At 42.5% G+C, this 25,279-nt stretch overlaps 1 protein-coding gene across 15 annotated transcripts in view; it reads left to right on the forward strand.

The window, feature by feature from the left end:
- The first annotated feature begins 7,688 nt into the window (after nt 1–7,688).
- Nucleotides 7,689–25,279, forward strand: part of EPB41L3 (erythrocyte membrane protein band 4.1 like 3) — a 474,479-nt gene continuing 456,888 nt past the window's right edge. For 8 of the 15 annotated variants that reach the window (XM_069731098.1, XM_069731103.1, XM_069731129.1 and 5 more), the window contains exon 1: nt 7,689–8,029. The gene's annotated coding sequence lies outside the window, so the exon portion shown is untranslated. Of the gene's footprint in view, nt 8,030–15,976; nt 16,086–25,279 lie in introns of those variants that run through there. The other 7 variants (XM_069731101.1, XM_069731102.1, XM_069731095.1 and 4 more) reach the window with 6 other exon arrangements.

The raw sequence follows: 25,279 nt of genomic DNA on the forward strand, positions 1-25,279 counted from the left end.
AAATGTACTGATGTCCCCTGGCAGATTTAACTAATGGACCCACTATATCCATTGCTATCCTCTCGAAGGGCACCTCTATTATTGGTAAGGGCACAAGGGGGCTTCTAAAATGTGACATAGGTGTGGTCAATTGACACGTAGGACAGGACTGACAATACTGGGTCACGTTATCCCCTAGACCCGGCCAAAAGAAACGCTGCAGAATACGGTGTTTTGTTTTTTCTCCGGCCAGGTGTCCCCCCAAGGGATGTTTATGTGCCAGTTCCAAAACTACCTGGCGAAAGGACTTGGGCACCACTAGTTGCTCTACCGCCACCCCCCGCACTTTGTCTATATGATACAGCATACCCTGTTGCACAGCTAGATGTGGGAACTCATTTTGAGCCCCTGGGTACAATGGTCTTCCCTCAGAGACCTTTACATTTTCCCATGCCCTTGTCAGAGTAGGGTCCTGGTGTTGAGCGGTCCCGAACTTACCACAGGCCACCTCAAGACCTAGCATTTCCATAGCCTCCTCTAGTTCACTTGTGTCGCCTGCATATACAGCCAGAGGTGAGTCTACAGATTCTGGAGTTACCTCTGAGATGGACTCCCCCCCCTCTTGCTGCAATAGCTCAGGGGTTAGCCCCACGGCACCCTCCTCAACTAGAGTGCTCATGCCATTTTTAAGGTTCCACAAGTCCCAAAATAAGGGAAAGTCTCTCCCCAATATTACATCATGTCCAATAGACTTTAGGACTGCCGCTTGATGTCTTTTGGTTCCTACTGGCGTGGCAAGGGTGACCCAGGCAGTGGGGTAGTTTTTTATATCGCCATGGATGCACCTAATGCCCAGGGTTGAGTTCGTTAGGGCTCTAGGGTCCACCAAACTGGCATGTACCAGAGTTACTTGACTGCCGGAATCCAAGACGGCATTCACACTATGGCCGTCGACCTCGAGGCAACACACGTGTCGTTCATTTCCTGTGAGGACCTCTGCAACACAGACCGACTGTACATATAACGAAAGGCATCTCATAGCGTTACAGTCCATTGGCTCTGTAGTCATTGGGCAGTTAGCTGCTACATGGCCAAGCCCGCGACATCGCCAACATTGTATAGGTCCTTGCTTCCTCGCCAGAGACGCCTGATAGGGTCTGCTGAATTGCTGTGAGACCGTACCGCCTCCATAGTTCTTTGTGGGTCTGCTACCCTTTATTTCAACGTTCTCTTCTTTTGAAGATGAAGTAGGTCTCACAGTATTTTCTGGCGATTTCTTGGGGGCCCAGCGAGGTGATAACGTCCCTTGGAGTAGTCTTTCGGAAGCATTGTAGCGTTCGACCATATTCACCAACTGGTCGGCCGTATATGGGTCACCTTGTCCAACCCACCTCTGTATCTTAGGGGCAAGGACCGCAGGTACTTGTCTAGAAAAACACGTTGCACCATCTCTGCAGATGTCAAAATCTCTGGTTGCAGCCATTTTTTTACTAGATGAATAAGATCATGCATTTGTGAGCGGGCTGGCTGATCTTCCACAAAAGTCCATAAATGTACCCTCTGTGCTCGTACATATGTGTTTACTCCTAGCCTTGCCAGGATTTCGCTTTTTAATTTGGTATAGTCCATAGCATCCACTCCACTTAAATCGTAATAGGCCTTTTGTGGATCTCCACTCAGAAATGGCGCAACCACTTCAGCCCACATGTCCACCGGTAAATGCTCACGTTCTGCAACACGTTCAAATACGGTGGCCACTCTCTTCCCATTCCCGTGTAGCGGTGGGATATGGGGTAATGAAGGGTTAATGCCACCTTGCTATTGTAAGGTGACATTAAGCCAAATTAATAATGGAGAGGCGTCAATTATGACACCTTTCCATTATTAATCCAATTCTAGTAAAGGGTTAAAAAAATACACAAACACATTATTAAAAATTATTTTAATGAAATAAAAACAAAGGTTGTTATAATATTTTATTCAACGCCCAATCCAATCACTGAAGACCCTCGTTCTGTAACAAAAAAAACATAATAAACCAACAATATACATACCTTCCGCAGATCTGTAAAGTCCAACGATGTAAATCCATCTGAAGGGGTTAAAATATTTTGCAGCCACGAGCTTTGCTAATGCAACGTTGTTTGTGGCTGCAAAACCCCGGGGAATGATGGTAAAGTAGGTCAATGACCTATATTTACCTTCATTTGTGGTGAGGCGCCCTCTGCTGGTTGTCCCTAGATCGTGGGAGCTTTCCTAGAAAGCTCCCAGGCTCGAGTTCATATGAGGACAACCAGCAGAGGGCGCCTCTTATGAACTCGAGCCTGGGAGCTTTCCGGCCGCTGGGCTTACACAGGGCAGAGAAGCAGAGCGCCGAGGGACGGACAGCGGAAGGTAAGTATGAAGTGTTTTTTTTTTTTACTTTAACGCTGGTAACCAGGGTAAACATCGGGTTACTAAGCGCGGCCCTGCGCTTAGTAACCCGATGTTTACCCTGGTTACCAGTGAAGACATCGCTGAATCGGTGTCGCACACGCCGATTCAGCGATGTCTGCAGGGAGTCCAGCGACGAAATAAAGTGCTGGACTTTCTGCAGCGACAAACGACATCACAGCAGGATTCTGATCGCTGCTGTGTGTCAAACACAACGATATCGCTAGCGATCTGTGACGTTGCAGCGTCCTGGCTAGCGATATCGTTGTGACAATACCTTTAGCTTGGTTCTGCTCCCATATCTACAGTATGTACCAGCCTGACTTTAAAGCTTGTTATCTCTGCTGCTTTAATGCAGCAGCCAGAGATAAGCAGGGCAGAGGTGGGCCACCACAATTCGAGGGCCACTGACTTGTGAATGCCCCCCAGGCTGAAAAGTGACAGCCAGCCCCTGAGTGTACGCCTACAGGAAGTGGACACTCAGACACAGTCTACTACGTCTGAGTGTCCGCCTCATGTAGGCATACACTCCCGAAAATGGTGCACATCAGAGTGCACGTTTGCTCTGCCGTTGCTATTGCAGTCTATGGCAATCGGTGTATGTGTCTAAACCCCATTTTGCGGGGATTTCTGACATATTTTCCGACAGGGACATAGAATGCAATGTGAAAGCATCCTTAGTGTAATCAGTAGAACATACGGTAATGTGTGTACAGAAATCATGAACCTCTGTGCAGCAACTCTGATCTAGTCATCTCTGTAGTGAGACAGCTAGAATGGAGTTAATGTACAAAGAACGTCCTTATAGACAGTACTGTGGCCCAGAAATCATGAGCCTCTGTACAGCAACTCTGATCTAGTCACCTCTGTAGTGAGATAGCTAGAATGGAGTTGCTGTACAGTGGATGTCCTTATCCCCTTCATGACCTTGGGATTTTTCATTTTTCCATGTTCGTTTTTCACTCCCCTCCTTCCCAGAGCCATAACTTTTTTATTTTTCCGTCAATTTGGCCATGTGAGGGCTTATTTTTTGTGGGACGAGCTGTACTTTTGAACGACATCATTGGTTTTAGCATGTCGTGTACTAGAAAATGGGAAAAAAATTCCAAGTGCGGTGAAATTGCAAAAAAAGTGCAATCCCACACTTGTTTTTTGTTTGGCTTTTTTGCTAGTTTCACTAAATGCTAAAACTGACCTGACATTATGATTTTCCAGGTCAGTACGAGTTCATAGACACCTAACATGACTAGGTTATTTTTACCTAAGTGGTGAAAAAAAATTCCAAACTTTGCTAAAAAAAAAAAAATTGCGCCATTTTCCGATACTCATAGCGTCTCCATTTTTAATGATCTGGGGTCGGTTGAGGGCTTATTTTTTGCATGCCGAGATGACGTTTTTAATGATAGCATTTTGGTGCAGATATGTTCTTTTGATCGCCCGTTATTGCATTTTAATGCAATGTTGCGGCGACCAAAAAAACGCAATTCTGGCGTTTCAAATATTTTTCAGGATATCCCATTTAATGAAGTGTGAGAGGGAGAAAGCTCAGCCACTTTGTGTACTTTTTAAAATTTTTTTTATTATTATAGCTTTTCATAATATAATAACATACACATAGCTCTGATTGTTCAGTTTTGACAGAATTCAATTTTTTATGTATGTTCACAAGTCTCAACAGCACCTCCATTTTGAAGAATGAGTGGAAATTTGTGTGGAGGGTTGTGACAGTGACAGGCTATGTGCACACGGTGTGGATTCGCAGCAGTTTTCCATGCGTTGTACAGTACCATGTAAACCTATGGAAAACCAAATCCGCAGTGCCCATAGTGTGGAAAATATTGTGCGCAAGATGCGCCTATTCTGGCACTTAGCCACTCTCTTCCAACTCCCCTGTAGCAGTGGGATATGGTGTAATAAGGGGTTAATGTCACCTTGCCATTGTAAGGTGACATTAAGTTAGGTTAATAATGGAGAGGTGTCAATAAGACACCTATCCATTTTTAATCCTATGTTCATAAAGGGTTAAAAAACACACACATTAGGAAAAAAGTATTTTAATAAAATAAAGACACGTGGTGTTGTAATAGTTTATTAAACGCTCAATCCAATTGAAGACCCTTGTCACCTGAAACAAAGTTAAAATAAAAAAACAGTATCCCATACCTCTCCAGCGTTACAGTCAAGTCCCATGCTTTAAATCCATCAGAAGGGGTTAAATAATTTTACGAGCAGAAGCTCTGCTAATGCAGCTATGCTCCTGCTTGTAAAAACTGGGAAATGAATGGAATGCTAGGGAACGTAGCATCGTAGACTTGTGGTGCTGCGTTCCCTGCTGGCAGAACCTCATATGAACTCTAGCGTGGGAATTTTTCTGAATATTTTCTCACGCTCGAGTTCATATGAGTTTATGCCAGCAGGGGGCGCAGCACCGCAAGTCTAGGTATCTACGTTCCCCTGCTTTCCATTCATTCCCCAGATTTACCAGCCAGGAGCACAGCTGCATTAGCAGGCTCCTGCTTGTAAAATTATTGAACCCCTTCTGATGGATTTACAGCGTGGGACTTGACTGTAACGCCGGAGAGGTATGGGATATTGTTGTTTTTTTATTTTAACTTTGTTTCAGGTGACAAGGGTCTTCAATTGGATTGAGCATTTAAAAAACTATTACAACACCAAGCGTGGGACATGACTGTAACGCCGGACAGGTATGTGATGTTGTTTTTCACCACACATTTCACCACACATTTCACCACACATACACCAACCTCGCCACATAAAAGTCGAAACACAAAAGTCGCCGCTCAAAACTCGCCACGTGCAAAACTCGCCACATGCAAAACTAGGCTCACGCAAAACTCGCCACATGTGCAAAACTCACCTCATGAAAAACTCGCCACACGCAAAACTCGCACATGCGGAAAAATTGCCACATGCACAAAAGTTACAACACATGCAAAAGTTGCCTCACACAAAACTTGCACATACTCAAAACACACCACACATAAAACTCACCACGCGCAAAAGTCGCCATGCGCAAAACCTGCTGCACACGACTTGCTACACTAACCTGTCACATGCAACTCGACACACAAAAAGTTGCTAGACGCCATGTCGCCACACACAACTCAACACACAAAACTTGACACATGAAACTCACCCTAAAACACACACAAGTCTGGTATTATCCTTCAAAAATTAAAATCTGATTAATAAGCAGACAAACTACAAGAGCAACAACTGTACCATATAGGAAATATGGCAGCTGTCAGTCACATGACCTGTCTATTATGTGTATGTGTGAGCTAATATACACTGCCAGGGGGGAGGGCTTCCTGTTGGATGGGGATTTATCAGGCTGCCAATTTAGCTTACAAATACTGAGGTAAAAATGCTGAGCAAATAACGTGTGAACGAGGTCTAATACAGGAGGAGATGACACGCAGATATATACTATATACAGTAGCAGATGACACACAGGTATATACTATATACAGGAGGAGATGACACACAGGTATATACTATATACAGGAGGAGATGACATACAGGTACATACTATATACAGGAGGAGATGACACACAGGTATATACTATATACAGGAGCATATGACACACAGGTATATACTATATACAGGAGGAGATGACACACAGGTATATACTATATACAGGAGGAGATGACATACAGGTACATACTATATACAGGAGGAGATGACACACAGGTATATACTATATACAGGAGCATATGACACACAGGTATATACTATATACAGGAGGAGATGACATACAGGTATATACTATATAAAAGAGGAGATGACACATAGGTATATAGAGGAGGAGATGACATACAGCAGGTATATACTATATACAGGGGAGATGTCATACAGGTATATACTATATACAGGAGATGACATACAGGTATATACTCTACATAGGAGAAGATGACATACAGGTATAATAATCTTTATTTTTATATAGCGCTAACAGGTATATAGTATATACAGAAGAGATGACATACAGGTATGTACTATATACAGGAGGAGATGACACATAGGTATATACAATATACAGGAGGAGATGACATACAGCAGGTATATACTATTTACAGAGGAGATGACATACAGGTATATACTCTATACAGGAGATGACATACAGGTGTATACTATATATAAGGGAGATGACAAACAATATATACATATACTGAGGTGACAATGAGAGGTGTGAGGTGAAAATGAAAAGGTGTGAGTGCAAAATGAGAGGAGTGAGGGAAAATAGTGGAGTGATTGGAAAATGACAGATGTGAGGTTGAAATGACAAGTGTTAGGGGGGAATGAGAGGAGTGAGGGGGAAAATGAGAGGTGTAAGGGAGAAAATGAGAGCTGTGAGGGGGAAAACGAAAGATGTGATTGGGAAAATGAGAGGCGTGATGGGAAAATAAGAGAAGTGAGGTGCTATAACTAACCACAGATATTTACTATGCCCAGGCAACGCCGGGCTCTTCAGCTAGTATATGTATATAAACTGTATATATGTTTTTACGAATATTTTAGGCCATGGATCCTTTCTATGTCCAGTTTGCAAGCCGGCCAGAAAATCTCGCCGTACGGATGCCATATGGATGACACACGGATAATTTTTGGAGAAGAAATCGCATCCTCGCATTGAAATCGTATCACTGTTCAGGAAATTTTCTGCGTATCTCGGCCATTAAAAACGGACCGTATTTTTATACGTTGTGTGTGACTCCGGCCTAATAATGTATATCACGCCTGTGCTGTACATTATGACGGCTGTCGGTTGCGCTCTTTTATGCCCCTCCCTGCGAAGCTCCGCCCACTCTTCAAAAATGTCGCTGCTGTGGACAGGACTGGTGACAGACGGGAAATGTCATATTCTGGGAAAACTGAACAATCAGCGCTGAGTGTAATTTCTTATATTACAAAAAGAGGTGATAAAAATGCAAATTTTATTTATCAGGAAAAAATAGAATTTGGCCGTATAGAAATATATGAAAAATATAACAATGTTAAGAACAAATAATGTCTGACTTTTGATGTTTGCCCCATTAAAAACTTTAGCAAATCCCTAAAAAAGCATTACAAGCCTGATGAGGCCGCTGGAATGGGGTCTGTGAGGGTCCTGGAGTCAGCGCCATTCTGGTCTCCTCAGTGATCACCTGTCTACAGTGGAGTGGTCAATGAGGTCCTCAAAAAAATCAACTGTATGTGCTGTCACTGTGGTTCTAATATCGCACACCAGGGGGCGCTGCCTCGGTAACTGTTTGTGCTCCTGATTCGGCTGCCTCCAGTCCGCACTGTACTAACGCTGAGGATCGCCTGGTGCAGCACACAACTCATTAACCCCAATCCTCGCACAGGCCGGGCGGCAGCCAATCAGCGGCTCAGCTGGGAGGGACCATGACGAGACACACGGGGGTAGCGGTTGCACATTGGGTTGCGCAGCTTCGCAGGTGTGACAGCGAGGAGACTGGACCTGTGGGTGATCTGCTGTCACGTCCCCCCCTGCACACTTGCCCAGTAGAACCGGCCGGTGTGCGCGGATCCCGCTGCCTGCGGTGACTTTCAGTCACTTGTGTGAGGAGGTCCGGACGGTGCAGCGCTCAGGTTAGTGCCGGTACCCCAGTGTAGCGCTGTCCCGCTGGCGGGGCTCAGCATCCCTACAGACAGACAGAGCCCCTCCATCCTCATCACTGTAGTGCCCCAATGTCAGTCCTGCCATGCCAGGTGTCCTAGCCAGTGCCAGGGGGCTGCCAATCATACATGGCTCCTCCATAGTGGCTGTCACCAGCTGCCCTCCCTGACCCTGTGTATCTGTGGCAGTGGTCACTATCAGGAGGGAGACAACATGGGAATGAATGGGTTACCATCTCCTGTGTGGGATTGGCATAGAAGGGGCATCCAGAGCTGTCTCCCCTCAGTACATAGCCTCTGGTGTACCTGTGCCCTCCATCACTTGCACCCTCCATCACTTGCACCCTCCATCACTTGCACCCTCTATCAATCACCTGTGCCCTCCATCACTTGCGCCCTCCATCCCCTGCGCCCTCTATCAATCCCCTGCGCCCTCTATCAATCCCCTGCGCCCTCTATCACCTGTGCCCCCCCATCACCTGCGCCCCCCATCACCTGCGCCCACCTGGGAGGTTCCCTACAGGCCAGTACGATCCTCAATGATGGATGGTCCCTATAAAAGTGTTATTGCTGCCATCTCTATGCTAAGTGGTGCAGCCTCTATCACCCATGTGGTATATTTACCTAATCTCCCCATCTCCACCCCAAAAAATGGATTTTTCCCATCACCTTCCTATCTGCCCATCACTTTTTGATCCTGAGTCGTTGGTAATTCCGATGAGATTTCTTTTCTCAGCTTCTTTCAGGACATCATCTGTAAATCTGTGTTGACATATTTAAGCATTAAGCCCCCCGGTCTGACATCTGCATTGCCATGCCCCCCCCCCCCCCCCGTCCTCTGCAGCCCAGTGTAAGGCTACACCATACAAATCCACGCACACATTTAAATGTTAGTTTGCATGCCTGTCATGTTACCCAGAGCTGCTCAGATGAAGCAGCAGCAGATGACATTTTTTCTTCTCCAGAGGGATAAATGTCGATCAGAGACCTCTTTCTTCATATCTTTGCACATGATGTGATATTTATTTATTTATACTTAATACTGCAATGTCAATGAATGGAAGTTGATTGTGGACTGAGTCACATACAAGCAATGAAAGGTGAATAGGGGTTATTAGATTTATGGGATTGCAGCTTTTTGCTTCACTTGTTACTTTTTTTCTGTTATATTCAGGAAAGTATTAATAGGGATGAAAAATGTCCACCAGACTCTCCTATTAGCAGACGGATTCACCCATAGACTCGGAACCGATAAATCGGAGCACACTGAGTGATCAAGATTGGTAAATCAGGAAAACTAGTTTGATCCTTCTATGTACAGTGACAGATTCAGATAACAAAGGGGCCCTATACAAGAGCAGTACAAGGACCCCTTGTTATTCAATATCATAGCGGACCCTTTTCTTTCTCTACCACTTCACCAGCAATTAGTATCCATTGATTTCATTCATTTAGGAATGTAAATGCTGTCTCATACAGTAATTAACGTGCTCTAGGCTATGTTCACACATTGCGGTTTTGCTGCATTTTTTTTCCTGCAGGCAAAACTGGCTCTCATGGTAGTAAAGAAGCTACTTACAAAAAGCAGGAAAGAAAAAAACAATGTGTGTGCATGAGATTTCGGAAATCTCATAGTCTTGGCTGGTACGGTAAAACGCAGCTTAAAATTTGCATTAAAAAAACGCAGCAAAATCGCAACGTGTGCACAAAGCCTTAGGCTATGTGCACACGTAGTCTGGGTCCACTGTGGATTTTTCCGCAGCGGATTCCAGCAGATTTGATAAATACGCAGTGGAAAACCACTGCGGATTTACCGTGGTTTTCCTGCGGTTTCCACTCCGGATTTACAACTGCGGTTTTCCATAAGGGCAGTTGTAAATCCGCTGCGGAAAACACAAAGAAGTGACATGCTGCGGATTGTACACCGCTGCGTTTCCACGCGTTTTTTTGCGCAGCATGTGCACAGCGGTTTTTTTTCCCCCATACGTTTACATTGAACTGTAAACGCAGGGAAAACTGCTGCGGATCCGCAGCAAAATCCGCATCGTGTGCACATAGCCTTAAGGTGACCACAGTAGTATGTTGGCACCTATGTAGCTGATGACGTGATGATTGAGAACCGTTCTGTGTGCACAGGACTCTATACCACACCTCTGTCACCGTGTGTTTGAGCTGCTTTTATCCCAGCAGCAGTGGAACTACTGGTCCTGGGCAATAAGGACATGTGGTAGAGGGCAGCAACCAACAAATGCTTTCCGGTCCCTGAAACTCCATAGCCCCAATTCATCATTGCCCTGGCGCCTGTTTTTTGTCCAGTTTGGCGCCTGTTTTTATTTGCGCCGTATCCATTATTCTATTGGCACTTTTTTCGAAGTCTATTTTACATGTCCTCGCCTGTTTTTATTCTTTTCTTTTTTTGATTCCTGCTTTGTGGGCAGAGTTTAGCAATTCTAGATATTTTTGTCCGATTCATCAACAGTGACTTTTATAAAAGGTGCAGAGTTTGGCGCAAATTCACTTCTCTTTCCCCCTGGTGTATTTTCAAGTAAGCCAGACTTTTGGTGTAATTTTGTGACTTTCTGTTTTTTAATAAATGTTTGGTTTTTTTTTCTACACCTTCTGATCCTTGTCTTCATCGTGACAGCACCCACTACTTTTTTTTTTTTTGTCTTCAAATTGACTTTTGGTGCCAAAAGTCTCAATAAGCAATTACAGAGAGTGTTTTCCAGTGTTGCCCATTTTTTGACTTTATATCAAATTCATGAATCGTGTGCGCCATTTTGATAATAATGGAAATTAATACAATATACAAAATGGAAAGAAAGTGAATAAAAAAAAATGCAAGTGATGAATTCGGGCCAATAACTGCTTTGAAGAGGTAAGTATCCACCTTGAAACTGCCAGTGTGAGAGAGGTTCTTCTCTGCTTTGCACAATGCCTTTGTTTTCACCCAATCTCTGCCATGAAAAACTTTTTCTATTGCATCTATGTCTTATTAAGGCGTATCTTAGTATTAAAATAAATACATGTCAATAACCCTAAAAATGTATTAGCGGAACAGAAAAAAATGAATGGTATGCGAATGGGGTGGTGCTGACGCACGCTGCTTTTTCCATATGGCAGCGGTCATTTCTTCCGGCGGGAAACTGCTGTGGGTTCCTACATGTTTCCCACAACTCTTGGATCAGCAGCATAATGTGTGGCTATGTATTGTGCAGTTCCTGTAGCCCAGGTTCATGTCACCAGGCACTAGCATAAAGATGTCCAAGCAAGGGGGATGGGGCTTCTAGCAAAGATTAACCAGCTCAGCCTCATAGCATATACTGAAGCTCTACAATCCAAGCTGAGCTGAGCTAAAGATGTTGATGAGTTGAGTTGTGGTGAGCATCGATGACTAATGGAGAGATCACAGGGCAAAGTTTATATCTAGATCAGCAAAAATGAGCAATTAGCTTCAAGAGGTCTTAATAAGACATAGAACAACCAGCAGCCTAGTTAACCCTTGTTTGCAAGTAGTCATTCGGAAGAGAAGAATACTCGTTTTACCTTGTGTGGGTATATGAAATGATATATACATAAAGCCAGGGTCTTATCCTTATGATCTGGTGGAATCTGATTTACTGTTCCATTTTATAATCCCCAGATTAAATTTTTAAAATCTGAAATACATTGATAAATCCATGATGATGTTTACTCAATTTGAGAGTAAAGGCCCCATCCACATTAATGTTTGCCAAACCGTCGGTTGGCGGGTTTCTCACAGAGAGAAAAGGAGCCGCTTGGCCGAACAATTGCTCCTGTGTATGGAATAGTCAGCTGAGATGGCTGATGGCGTCGATCTTCTGACAAGCATCTAGTGTGTATGACCAGCTTTAGGCCCGGTTCACACAGGCAAATATTACGGTCTGTATACAGACCTCAATTCTTGGGTCTCCTGACGTAACCTTATAGCCTAACATCTGCCTATGAGGCAGTAAGAGTTGGATAGGGAAGTCCGCCACCTGACCGGGCATTGCGGTCCATATACGGACCATAAAATACGCTCGTGAGCCTAGCCTTAGATTAATGGAGGCGGGTTGGTCTGGCAGTCTGATTTATATGGGTCCCTCCCAAGTCCCCTGAGGGGGGAGAGAATTATAAACCATGTACAGTTAAGAACGGCTTATCCTTTTAGCTTCCTGGAGATAGCTACCTCAAGAGGAGTCAGGCCGGCTCTGATGGGGAATGCAGGGCTCCTATGTATGTGTTGGAGTCAGGAGAAATAGCTGTCGGCTAAATGATATGCTGAACCATAATTCAGCTGCCAGCTTTTCTATTTTAAAATGAATTATACTGGTGGCTGATAATAGGTAAAATTGAGGGAGAAATCACTTTAAATTGTGACATATGTAAAACCATTTATTTTTTTTGATTATTTTTTTTTTTTTACAAGCCGGCTTCATATGGTGCATAATCTCTCAGTGCAGATGTCTGTTTATGGTTTATGGCATAAATCTGCTTTGCAATGAGATGTGCTGATGTGCAGATCTGTCATATAGTAAGATAAATAACCATCAGTACATTAGTTTTCCCTTCTAAGAAGAACTAAAAGCAGATAACATGATCATGCTTAAAGAGGTTGTCCTCTACTTTATCACTGATGACCTATCCTTACATCACCAATGTCTGGTCATTCAGGGTCCGACACCCGGCACCACCGGCATTCTGCTATTCTTAGTGTCGGTGTCGGTTGGCTGGAACTACCCGTCTTTTGAAAGCTGCCTCGGCAGGGTACTTACACATCCACCTATTGATTTGAATTAAATGTAAATGATCGCCACCTTGTTACACTGACAGACATCTGTCCTAGGATGTTAATAGCACAGGTGACTGTAAACATGTGCAATAGTGAGCTCTGCTGCTATGAGCTGAAGATAATCTATGTCATATACCAGGATCGTAGTGTGAACCGCTTCTTCTTACCTAGACACTCCTTTCTGTCTCTGGTAGATCAGATAGACAGGGTGGACAGCAGTGTGAGCAGCCTTCTTCTTACCTCAGTACTCCTGGTATCTCCAGTATTAGGTCAGACAGGGTGGACAGCAGTGTGAGCAGCCTCTTCTTACCTCAGTACTCCTGGTATCTCCAGTATTAGGTCAGATAGACAGGGTGGACAGCAGTGTGAGCAGCCTCTTATTACCTCAGTGTCCCTGGTATATCCAGTATTAGATCAGATAGACAGGGTGGACAGCAGTGTGAGCAGCCTCTTATTACCTCAGCACCACTGGTATCTCCATTAGTAGATCAGAAAGATAGGACAGACAGCAGTGTGAACAGCCTCTTCTTACCTCAGTACTCCTGGTATCTCCAGTATTAGATCAGATAGACAGGGTGGACAGCAGTGTGAGCAGCCTCTTCTTACCCCAGCACCACTGGTATCTCCATTAGTAGATCAGAAAGATAGGACAGACAGCAGTGTGAACAGTGTCTGACTGGTTCCGAACCCTGGTATCTTCAGTGTTAGATCAGATGGACAGCAGTGTGAGCAGCCTCTTCTTACCAGACAGTGGCAATTTTAATTTCTGTTGTAATTAGATCCATAGACAAAAATGATTGTTGTTGTTTATTATTTAAAAATATTGAGGAATTTATTTATAGTGACATTTCCTTTAGTTTAAATTGTCTATTTTCATAGAACCTCTTTAAAGGGAACCTGTCACCAGAAAAATACGCTATTAACCTGCATATATGGGGTTAATCTGAAGGTTAATAGCTTTATCAACCTATCCGATGCCCTCACATAGCCGAATGCTGCGGGAGAAAATGATTTATTCTCCCCGGAAACATTCGGGTTTCAGGCACGGGGGTAACACCTATGCGGAGTCACCACTCTGACAATACGACACCCCTGTGACTGAAATCCAAACGTTGCCTGGAAGAATAAATCATTTTCTCCCTGCAGCGGTTATTAGCTTTTTTTTTCTAGTGACAGGTTCCCTTTAACGTACATTATTAAAAAAAATGCAAATTCTCAGCATGTTGTGGGCAACTAAATGCACACCTGAGGATTTCAAACATGAAATAACAAATAAAATGAGAATATATTGCTACCAAAAGTATGTGTAGCCCTAGTCTTATAGTATAGTACACTCTTATTTTGGGAAGTTGTCAGAAAAGACTCAGAAGCCCTATAGTTCTGCTAAAATCACATGCCTGTGGCTGAGACTTCCCTATGTAGTAGCAGAAATCGAAACTGAAGTTTCATCAGTTGTGTCAAATGTTGCAATGTCCTCAGGATTAAAATCTGAGTAGCATCTGGTGTGGAACTACATAACCACAAGGTGCATTATACAATATTCAGCATTCAAGTAGACTTATAGTTGTCATACTGTGGCTTTTTTAGGTTTTTAGGTTTGATGTTTTCAATAGGAGCCTTTATTATTTACATCCAGTACTTAAAACTTTGTCCTAATCATATGCTATTCGCTGAAACTGCAATAAGCCTTTAAAGGGAACCTGTCACCCCCAAAATCGAAGGTGAGCTAAGCCCACTGGCATCAGGGGCTTATCTACAGCATTCTGGAATGCTGTAGATAAGCCCCCGATGTATCCTGAAAGATGAGAAAAAGAGGTAATATTATACTCACCCAGGGGCGGTCCCGCTGCGGTCCGGTCCGATGGGTGTCGCGGTCAAGGGCCTCCTATCTTCATCAGATGACGTCCTCTTCTTGACTTCACGCTGCGGCTCCGGCGCAGGGGTACTTTATCTGCCCTGTTGAGGGCAGAGCAAAGTACTGCATTGCGCAGGCGCCGGGAAAGGTCAGGCGCCTGCGCATAGAGGTACTTTGCTCTGCCCTCAAAAGGGCAGATAAAGTACCCCTGCGCCGGAGCCGCAGCGTGAAGACAAGAAGAGGACGTCATCTTAAGAAGATGGGAGGCCCCGGACCGCGACGCCTATCGTACCGGGACTGCCCCTGGGTGAGTAAAATCTAACCTCTTTTTCTCATCTTTCAGGATACATTGGGGGCTTATCTACAGCATTCCAGAATGCTGTAGATAAGCCCCTGATGCCAGTGGGCTTAGCTCACCTTCGATTTTGGGGGTGACAGGTTCCCTTTAAAGCAAGGGTACACAAATGTCTTTTGATCAAGGGCCACATTGTCATACTGAATCAATCCGAGAGCCACACTAAAAAATTACTGGCCTATCGAAAGTATATACTCTAAATGTCTGCTGGGTACCAATTCTACTTACAGAACTCTTACATTCACCAATCAGCACGCAAAGGATGTGCGACCATGATGAGTTTTTGAGGCTGCATCGAAAACACAGCGTCTTACAGTTCCATCAAGGTGGATGGGGGTTTATAGAAATCTCACACCCACTGTACTTTTTTTTTTTTTAACTCCTCATAAACTGACCTGCGGTTCGTGTTTCAAATTCGCAAGATGTCAATTTCTCTTGTGAGTACGCTGAATTTTATGCGCAGATTTTTCACATAAACTTGCAAGTATGGAAATTATCACTTGATAATCAATGATAACATAACCCACACTGGTGTAAAGCCCAAGTAGTAGTAGTGGGTTCCCTGAGGAAGCTTGCCATCCATCAGTATGTTTTGGGTAGGGATGGACTTTATTATGGTATTTTTTTCAGAATTTTTGCTTAGATTATTTTTTTTTTTCTGTCTGTATTTGTCACATTATTATTTTTGTATCTTCTTTTTAAGGCAAAACATGAAGAATGTTGAATTTGTAAAATGTCCAATCATAAATTGTAGCCTCATGAATACCTGTGTGATCTGTCCGGTAAATGAATTCTAACTATATTTCTCTCTTTTTCCATGTACCACCATTTGGAATTATGGTCTCCATATATTTGCCTTGGATTTACCTGGGGACATAATGTTTTTGGTAAGTGCGTAAACTTTTTTTTTTTAAGCGAGTAAGATATGTTTTATTTAATTTGGACTTTGAAAGATTGTTTTAGGATTGTACTGCTGCCTATGCTATTATCTTATTTTCATTCATTTGTTTGTGAAACATCAAAGGTGACTATTTGGGCTGCTGATCTGAATTAACCACTTCACCTCATTGTGTCTTTAGTGTTATCTGAAAGCATCAGACTTTTATAGTAATGTTGTTTTGTGGTGGACACACAGACAAGGTTCTTCCATAATGCAAGCTATACACTTTAAGATCTATGTCTATTAAATTTGCTAATTTTGGCGGGACTGGCTAATGAAACAGGTATGAAAGATTTGGGTTTATGAAAAAAAAATTTCAAATCCAAAAATGATCGTTGAGCTTCCAGGTTTTTAATGTGTATGATGAGCCCAAGGACGCAGTCAGACGGCTGTATTACTGGTGCGAGGATCACAACGCAATCCTCGGACTGGCCGTCGCTCTCCTGACCGGAGTGTGACTTCATGTATTTCTATGCAGCTGTCATGCTCCGATCAGGAGAGCCAGCGGCCAGTCCGAGGATTGCGACGTGATCCTCGCTCCAGTAATACAGCCGTCTGACTGCACCCTTAAAGAGGACCTGTCAATTGTCTCTTGTTTTAGTAAATAATTGTATTCCTGATAAAATAATTTTACTAAACCTCTGTCACTGCATTCCTACATTAGTCCTATTACGATTTCATAAATTAATAAGCAACCAGTCACTAATGGTTCGGTCGCACCACATCCTGACCTTCTCCAATCAGTGCTGACTCTTATCGGGACATGCCTTTGTTGAAGGGAAATGGTAACACTTAGGCTGCCGTCACACTAGAAGTATTTGGTCAGTATTTTACATCAGTATTTGTAAGCCAAAACCAGGAGTGGAACAATTAGAGGAAAAGTATAATAAAAACATATGCACCACTTCTGCATTTATCACCCACTCCTGGTTTTGGCTTACAGATACTGATGTAAATTACTGACCAAATACTGCTACTGTGACGGCAGCCTTATAGTTGTCAATTTTTCTAAGAGGATTTATCATACAATGGCAAAATATAGTGTTTCAGCATTGTCCAAAATTGTTACTTTACATGCATTTGCTAAAACGTATGTGACAGGTCCTCATTAAGAGTGACCAATCATAACGAAGTGCCTTTTGACCAAAAGCTACATGCTGCATGATCATTTGAGTAATGAAGCACGTACTCCCATAATGACATCTCGTGGCCCATGTCTGGGGAAGAAATATCTATGGCTTTAAAAAATGTTATCCACTACTGGACAACCCCAACTTTAACAGTTCAGGATCCCAATTAAAATAAAAACCACGCCTTTAAAGGTAGGGGATGTGACTTTGTCAGCCAAGCAGGAGCATGTGACATAACAATGTCAAGTCACTTGCCAGGGATATGTGGAGGTGAGAATACATTGGGGGGTCTTAAGGCCTGTTTCACACGTCAGTGGCTCCGGTACGTGAGGTGACAGTTTCCTCACGTACCGGAGACACTGACACACGTAGACACATAAAAATCACTGCATCTGTTCAGATGTCAGTGATTTTTTGTGGACCGTGTCTCCGTGTGCCAAACACGGAGACATGTCAGTGTTCGTGGGAGCGCACGTATTACACGGACCCATTAAAGTCAATGGGTCCGTGTAAAACACGTACCGCACACGGACGTTGTCCGTGTGCAGTCCTTGTGCCGTGCAGGGGACAGCGCTACATTAAGCACTGTCCCCCCCCCCACTGGTGCTGAAGCCGCGATTCATATCTTCCCTATGGGAGGTGGAGCTGCATATTCATTACTGTAATCGGCGGCCCCACGTGACCGCATACAGGAGAAGATGCGGCCAGACCAGGAAGCAGCGACAGCCAACGAGGGAGGCGGGTGAGTATTTTCAGAACAGCGGGGGGGCGCACAGGGGGTGGGAGGGCGGGGGGAACATAGATCTTTATTTTAAACACTATTCTTCATATGTTCCCTGCAGCAAACGCTGCTGCAGGGAAGATATGAATCGCGGATTCAGCACGATGCAGGGGACAGCGCTAAACTTTAGCGCTGTCTCCTGCACGGTGCGTGTGGTACCCAGTGGGCACACGTGTGCCGCACGTGTGCCGCACGTGTGCCACACTGATGTGCCACGTGAGCACACGGACAACTTCAGTGCCGATTTTATACGGTACTGGAATTATCTGGACGTGTGAAACCGGCCTAAGGAGCCCTGAGTTAAATAGGTGTTGTCCAGTAGTGGAAAACCTCTTTAGGGCTTGTTCACATATGTTTTTTTGCTACGTTAAAAAACCCTTACATATTCTCCTTTTTTTTTTTTTTTGTTGCAAAGTTGAACCATCAAAGTATTTTTTTTTTCCAAATCTGCAGCATGTCAGTGTTTTCAGTGTTTTTGCAGCATTTTTCACCCATTCAAATGAATGAGTGGGGAAAAAAAGCAAGTAACAGTATATCAAAAATGCACATAAAAACCCAAAACACAGTAAATATGCAAGTATTTTATGTAGCGTTTTTCTCTATAAAAACTCTTGTTTTTGCCTCAGAATAATCTGCTGCAAATACCCAATGTGAGTACATATCCTTTCCATGTTTTTGCAGTGTTTTTCACTCATTCATATGAATGGGATAAAAACGCATAGAAGAATATATTAGAAACGCATGTACTGTATTTCACCAATAATCTGCTACAAATACTCAATGTGTGCACATACCCCTGAGGTCATATGTAAATGTCTTCCTTTGTGTGAAGGCATCCAAATATTAGGGGTTTCCCATAAAATGCTGAGAAAGGAAGTCACTTAATGGGACGTGGAGTCCATCCATGTTCATTGTATGCTGGTTACCTGTTTGAAAAGTGAGGATGCTAAGGGTGCCTTCACATTGCACTTCATGTTGCATCATCATGTTCATGGGTCTTGCTTTCGGACTCCCGCAATGCAGGATTTGGACGTATGCGCCGAAGGGGGCCATAGACTATAATGTGCGTTCTGCCCTGCATATTCTACAGACCTATGCACCTACTGGAGGTGGACACTCAGATGTAGTAGACTGCGATTTATGCGCAAGTGTGAACGAACTCTAAAAAGGAGTCAGTGTTTGTATTCAGTTAAAGACCTCAATTGTGGCAAAAGAATGAGGTCTCACATTTCTGGTGAACGTTTCATTTGTTCCTCGTGAAATAATTGTGGTTCCGTTAATACCAGTTCGCGACAGGTCTGTATTGGCCTGACCTCTGGCCACATAGTAAAGGATTAAGATAGTAGGAGTGAGAGATGAAAGATCATCTAAGCAGTTACCGGTTACTTTACAATGTTGAAGTAGTCGACCGTTTTTTTTTATGTTTATTGCCCAGAGACGATTATTTGTGTAATGTGTAATTACTGTGCACAGTTTATAATGTGGCGTTTAATGATGTCTGTTATAATCTTAATGGCTTATGTCAAATTTGTTTCTGAATTATTTGTGAGCTTTTATATGACAAATATGCGGTTTTACAGCTAGTAGCATTGAATGGTGCAAAGATATGAGAGTTGAAGGGTCACTCGCATTTCAGCCTTTCATGGTTCAGACTTTACCACTGGAGGCGAGGCTTCGAAATCCGCTGACAGCGCCTAAGCTGCCCTGTTCCTTTCCATCGCTCTACCTCCAGTAGTCAAAGCCTGGACTGAGTCATTCTTGTTTTTGCCATGAAAGGCTAAGATGGGAATAACCATTGTAACCTCTTACCGTTTTGCTATTGTGCTTTTGCAGATCTTAGATCGTAAGTTTTTATTTTGGGGTTTTATTTGCCAAAAGTATTTCAGACAAAAAAAGAAAATTATGTTTTTGTTCATGGCAGTTTGTCTATGGCCATGATACTCTTTGTAATGGCTATAAAGTTGTCAAATTTATTATGCCATGGTCGGCACTGTGAATGACACCATTTTCACAGACTGTTACAATCCAAACGTAGTAGGTGGCAGCATGTGAACAGTGACATGGCTTAAAGCTCTAAACAGCCTTAAAAGACCATATTCCATCTATCATACCAGTCAAATAAAGCAATTACAACAACCAAAATCAACAAATTTATTAACTCACTTTTCCATGCCTAAGGCACAGTCAGACGTGAGATTTACTCATACGAGGATCGCGTCACAATCACCGGACTGACCGTTAGCTCTCCTGACCTGAGCATGTCAGCAGATATTTCTATGCAGTTGTCACACTCAGGTCAGATGAGCCGATGGCCAGTCCAAGGATTACAATGGGATCCTCATGTGAGTAATATGGCCGTCTGACCTTATAGTAAATTCCTTAACATTGATGTAATTTCACTCTGTGCAGTATCCTTATAACAATGCTGCAATGACAGAGCAAAATTAGAAGTATCGTCAATGTAACATTGGGGTAAAGCAGACGAGTCATGGAACTATCTGGAGGATTACATTTACCTGCACTCTTTAATTATGCTCAATTCTAATCAAAACTCTATTTTAAAAGGGTCTGCTATACATGGAATGAATGAGATTTATAGGAAATAGCAGCATGATCTATGTTATGTGAAGACACAAAAGAGAATAGTAAAACCAAAAACACTCAGTTTGAAAAAATGTTGCAGTAATCCGCAAGTGCTAGTAAAAGATGTAAAAAACAGGGTATTTGGTTGATACGTTTTTTGCAAAAAATGTATACTAAGCTGCTCTACCAATCTTCACGGTATACCCTTATCAGAGCAGTCCTAACTAATGTATGCAATCCCTATCTGATGTATTTAAAAACCTGATCATCTGTATATAACCTGTGTGAACAGGGTTCAGAGAGGAAAAATCCATGTGTGCATACAGGGTAGAACAGCTTTTGTGCAGATAGCCCAAGAGGAGTGGTGGAACTCCCCAGTCTTGTAGACACAAGAGAACAATTATGGAAACAGGAACACATGGGCTACTTGCACAGTGAACAAGTCTGTATGATCATGTTCACACACCACCAAGAAACCTGAAGACACAAGAGAATAGTAAAACCAAAAACACTCAGTTTGAACTCTCTGAACCCTGTTCACACAGGTTATATACAGATGATCAGGTTTTTAAATACATCAGATAGGGATTGCATACATTAGTTAGGACTGCTCTGATAAGGGTATACCGTGAAGATTGGTAGAGCAGCTTAGTATACATTTTTTGCAAAAAACGTATCAACCAAATACCCTGTTTTTTACATCTTTTACTAGCACTTGCGGATTACTGCAACATTTTTTCAAACTGAGTGTTTTTGGTTTTACTATTCTCTTTTGTGTCTTCAGGTTTCTTGGTGGTGTGTGAACATGATCATACAGACTTGTTCACTGTGCAAGTAGCCCATGTGTTCCTGTTTCCATGATCTATGTTATGTTTTTGTCTGTTGTGTTTATTATATATAACAAAACTATCTTTTTCTTAAAATACTTGCTAATTATCATTTGATGGAATCTTCTCGTCATTGTGCATTTGTTTGATGCATTATTTATCTCCTAATTATACTGCAGGTTGCTTTCTATGTGGACTGCTATGGAGTCCACTGGATTTATGGGGAGTTATTGTTCCATTATATTGGAGCAGGCTTAGGGCAAGCCGAGCTGTAAAGTAGCTTCGCACAAGTTGGCTGTAAGCAAGTAGATAAGTCACCGTTGTTTAATATGTTTTCATCTAATAAAAGGATGCAAGGCTTATTTTTTGGTTTCAGATTGTAACTCGCACTTTGCATGTATAGAGCCCCCTCACTTGTCTGTGCCAATATTAGGAAATGCTCTTACATCATGTTCATTATCCATATGTTTAGGAGGTGATATTTTTTCCACATTACGACCATCTAAACAAATAGTATAAATCACAGTGATATGTTGGTTTATTTGGCTCAGAAAAGCGCTGGGCTGGAGAGCTGTAATAAAATAGGATCGAATGGAGTTTTCTCATTTAACGCTTTGCTGGCCTTTTCTCCTACAACATATAGGAGCCTGGTGGGCCACGGCTGAACTCTGGCCATGGCTGAACTACTACTCTCAGCATGCAGTCTCAGCTACACATTTGCAACTGTGAAGACACAAAAGAGCACAGTGAGGTCAAAAATACTCTGTTGTAAAAAAAAAAATCACAGTAATAAGCAAGTGCTAGTCAAAAGATGGGAAAAAACAGGGTATTTAGTTGATACGTTTTTTTGCAAAAAAATGTATACTAAGCTGCTCCACCAATCGTCAAGGTATACCCATATAGAGCAGTCCTACCTAATGTATATAATCCCTATCTGATGTATTTAAAAACCTGATCATCTGTATAGTACCTGTATAAGCAGGGTTCAGATAGGGAATATCCATGTGGACATGCTGGATGGAACAGCTTTGATGCAAATGACCCATTAGGAGTGGTGGACTCTCTAGTCTTGTAGAAACAAGAGAACAATTACAGAACCAGAAACACATGGGCTACTTGCACAATGAACAAGTCTGTAGGAACCTGTTCACACACCACCAAGAAACTTGAAGACACAAAAGAGCACAGAGAGGTCAAAAATACTCTGTTGCAACTGTGGAGTAAGCTACAGGTCGCCTTTTCCTGTTGTCACGCGTCAGATAATTTTGTAACCTATTTATCTGCAGTGATTTTATAGGAGCGACATTTTGACAGGACAGTGATAACTTGCCATTGTACAATGTGTTCTGATTGCCATGAAGCAAACATTTACCTGAGTATTTCTCATCACTGTCTTGAGACTCTGGCAAAGCAGAAGATTTGCGGCTCAGTGAGACATATGGATGTGACATGATTTGTGAGAGAGCTAAAAGGGCAGCAGCCATCTGTTCTAATATAATCCAAGCAAAAAAAAAAAGATAAAAACCTAAAATTCCACTGACAGAATATGCAGGATAGGAAAAGTGAAGTCATGCTTGTAGAGAAATCAATGAACCAGGCAGACGATAGAAGGGAGAATGAAATGACTATTATTTATCTATCTGGCATTAGTCGCTGACATGTATTCTACATTGTGTTGCATGAGACATCAATGGAGATTTTATGCCTTTTATAATTTTTGTAATCTTCTTAATACAATGTGCCTTTCTCACCAGTAGGGCTCTGTTCACATGGCTGGTATTAGAAGGAGCATAAAGAATATGACAGATCTCTTATTTAATGAATTCTTATGGACATTTATGGGTTAATTAGATTTCAGAAAGAAAGTCTTTTTTTTACTGACAAGGGCATTTAGGGAGATTTGAAAAACAAAATGAGCCAATATTAAATTTTAAAGTGTCACGTGCAAAATTTACTCTGTTTTAGACTTTTTTATTTTTTTAAACCTTCAGAGCTGTTGGGTAGGGATGAGCAGACCCATGGATGTACGGGTTCGTCAGGTTCAACCAAACTTTAGTCCAAAGTTTGGTTCGGGCACCAGAACTCTACCGGAACTTGAACCCGAGCCCCAAAGAAGTCAACGACGACCCGAAGTTTGATGCTGTAAAATGGTCGTAGTTAAGAGATCTCTCTTCGGACACTAAAGCGGACTTCCGGGAGAAGTCCATGTTTGGAGTTCACCACCGTCTGGTACGAACCCTGAACTTTACAGTTTAGGTTCGCTCATCTTTGTGTTTCCTGTGTGTTAAGCCTATTTGGCTAATTATTGCCTTTAATTTACTATTTTTTTTTTTCTGGAAAAAAACTATAGTACTTAAAGTGGAATTAATTCAAGTATTTTCACCAGTTTTTGTAGTACTATTGCACTAGCTTTGCTATGTTTTAACAAACATATATCGCAAGAGGGAGCCTGGGGCAGCCACAGCTTGACAAATTTTACAACAGAAGTTGCCGGAAATTATAGCTGGTGTATATTTCAGTTTGTCATAATAAAACAGCCCAAAGATGCACTGAATGCATTAGGAGGTGTTCACATTACCGGAATTGCTGTAGATTTTCTGTTATTTTTAGGAAGAAAATCAATACTAGAATAAATTGATAGATAAAATTTGAACAAATGTCATCTACATGCAGGGTACATTTTCGGTACAGAAACTGCTTGACTGACCACTTACCGTATTTGCTTGAAATCGGAGCAAAACCAGACAAGCAGGAAGCGGCCATATTGAGCAGGGAATAGAGATGGAGTGACAGAGGCTTGTGATGTGCTTCCATTGCTGAAAGCACTTAAGCCTCATTCACATATCTATTCAAACACTGGTTTCTCATTAACGGAAGACCAGACTTGCCATGTAACGTTATTACTGGACTTGTTTTTGAAATATCTACATATATAAAAATAGTGTGAGGGTGAAATTCTGCTGACATATTCCCTTTTAAAATAAATTGTTGAGTGGTTGAAGATTTGTGACAAATTTAGTGGGGTATTCAAACTCTGCAAACCCAGTTGTGTATTTTGCCGCAGATTACCTGTGAATCTGCAGATGTGAACAATGATGAAAAACAAAAATAAAGCGAATTAAATTCTCTACAGCAGGGGTGTCAAACTGCAATACTCAAGGGCTGCCAACAGGTCATGTTTTCAGGATTTCCTTGTACTGCACAGATGATAATTTAATCACCTACACACATAATGATTGCAGCACCTTGTGCAATGCTAAGGAAATCTTGAAAACACGCATGGTTTGCGGCCCTCGAGGAATGCAGTTTGACACCCCTGCTCTACAGCATTAGTTGTACCTATGGTAGAGAATATTATGTACATTAGTGAACAATGCCAAGATGTAACAGATCTTTCACTGCTGATTTTCCTCAAGAGAAAAGTTGATAGAAAAGTTTTATAGACATTATGCAAAAGCTTTCATTTGGTAAAATTGGAATCAGCCACGCGTAAATGTGATAGGTATTAGCATGATTAAAAAAAACCCATAAGTGTCATATTTTAATAGGCAAAGAGCAGACGGATCCAGCGATGCAGGCTGTTAGTCTTGTATTAATAAAAATATAGCTTTTATTTGAGTCATTAACCCCTTCCCGACCTGTGACACAGCGTATGCGTCATGAAAGTTGGTGCCAATCTGACCTGTGACGCATATGCTGTGTCACAGAAAGATCGCGTCCCTGCAGATCGGGTGAAAGGGTTAACTCCCATTTCACCCGGCCTGCAGGGACAGGGGGAGTGGTAGTTTAGCCCAGGTGGGGTGGCTTCACCCCCCCGTGGCTACGATCGCTCTGATTGGCTGTTGAAAGTGAAACTGCCAATCAGAGCGATTTGTAATATTTCACCTAAAAAACTGGTGAAATATTACAATCCAGCCATGGCCGATGCTGCAATATCATCGGCCATGGCTGGAAACA

Source organism: Ranitomeya imitator, chromosome 6 (genome assembly GCF_032444005.1).
Source record: "Ranitomeya imitator isolate aRanImi1 chromosome 6, aRanImi1.pri, whole genome shotgun sequence".
Lineage (NCBI taxonomy): Eukaryota > Metazoa > Chordata > Amphibia > Anura > Dendrobatidae > Ranitomeya > Ranitomeya imitator.